This window comes from Peromyscus californicus, unplaced genomic scaffold (genome assembly GCF_007827085.1).
Source record: "Peromyscus californicus insignis strain IS unplaced genomic scaffold, ASM782708v3 Scaffold_18__1_contigs__length_77618521, whole genome shotgun sequence".
Taxonomy (NCBI): domain Eukaryota; kingdom Metazoa; phylum Chordata; class Mammalia; order Rodentia; family Cricetidae; genus Peromyscus; species Peromyscus californicus.
Window position 1 is genome coordinate 23,613,343 of NW_026294480.1, and position 1,709 is coordinate 23,615,051.

Genomic DNA, 1,709 nt, shown 5'->3' on the forward strand with positions numbered 1-1,709 from the left:
GCTAGATCTAGCTCTCCTCCCAGATTTTCCCTCTATACATTCTGCCTACCAGCCCCGCCTATCCTTTCTCCTGCCTTGCTATTGGCCAGTTTTATTAGACCATCAGGTGTTTTAGACAGGCACAGTAACACAGCTTCATAGAGTTAAACAAATGCAACATAAACAAAAGTAACACCCCTTAAAAAATTCTACTGCAGTTGAAGACTCCTGGGATCCATCCTTTGCTTCTGGATTGCTCCGTAGCTGGCCTGTGGCGACGCTGCAATTGGATTCTTGCTGTAACCTTCTTAACACCTGCTGCCACTAGAACTTCAGGACGTTCCTGACCACCTTAACATAGTGGTCATCTGGAGGTGGCTTCCTCTGACTCCTAGGCTGCAGAAACTTCTTAATTGCACAAATGTTGCTGATTCTTGTCTTAAATGCCTGCAGCAGAGGGAAGTCGGACAGCACGGGAGGACTGAGTTCTTCCACCATCAAAATGGCTTCTAACAGCTGAATGTCTGCCCAGCTGAGCTGGTTGCCAACAAGAAAAGCTTCCCCATGATCTTTTAAAATCTTTTCAAAGACCGGGAAGTAACGGGTTTTAGCTCTCTTCACGATTAAAGCATAGTTCTCCTCTTTTTCCTCGGGGGGTTTGAATGGAACAGAGGCGATCATTATCATCAGGTCCAGGGTGCCATCAGTATACATGTCGATCCTGACTCTCTCCTTCAGGTACTTCCCCTTCCCATACAAGTTGAACTTGGCAACAAGGTAGCTGAGGATGGCTCTAGACTGTGTCAGCAGCATTCCATCCATTTCAGCCAAAGGGACCTGGTCAGAAAGCAGGCGCCCATCCTTTTGCAACTTCTCATACTGTTCTCTTGTCTCAAGAAATTCTTCTTCAAACTCCACTCACTCCTGCCACAGCCAGCAACCAGTGGATGGACTCCATCCTGCCTCTGCCGCAAAAATAGTAGAGCTTGGGTTTGGCTTCCATGACTCCTGGTTCAGAGCTCCCTTATTCTTCTACGATCCGGTCTTACGATTTTTTTTTTTTTTTTTTGCTGTCTAGTTTCTTGAGATTTTTATACATTTTAGACACTAGCCCTCTTTTAGAAGTGGGATTGGTGAAAATCTTTTCCAATTTGGTATGATCAAATTTTGTACTTTTGCAGTTTACAAAAAAACAGTCCTATTTATGCATATACATAGACATAAATGAATTTATACATGAGTGTACAATTCTGTAATACACTGTGATACTCATTGAATTAAAAAGAAGCTATATCTCAATTAACTCAAAATAACTGAGAAACATAATTTGCAAAAGCATAAGGTACTCTAATAAGTCATTTAAATTTTGAAATATTATACATTTTATAATCATATGTTGGCATCTAAGTTTATATATCTTTATATATGTGTATAAAAATATATTCATATATTTGATATAAATAGAGGTAGAGTTTTTCTCTCCCAACTGCCCAGTCCCAAACAAACACATAAAAGCTTATATTAATTACAATTAACAAATGAGAGTAATACATATTCACAGCATACAAAGAGATCATTCCATAGCATCTCCACTTTCTGTCTAATCAAAAAGGAAGGTTTTAACTTTAACATAGTAAAATTACATACAACAAAACAGTTATCAAACAAGAATTACAGTTACAATATCCAGTCTATTTGTATTTAACAAAATCAGAGAAAACACTCTATTA

General features: G+C 38.9%; 1 pseudogene; it reads right to left on the minus strand.

Moving 5' to 3' along the window:
- Positions 1–278: 278 nt before the first annotated feature.
- Positions 279–1,016, minus strand: LOC128113218 (glutathione S-transferase alpha-4-like; annotated as a pseudogene).
- Positions 1,017–1,709: the final 693 nt, after the last annotated feature.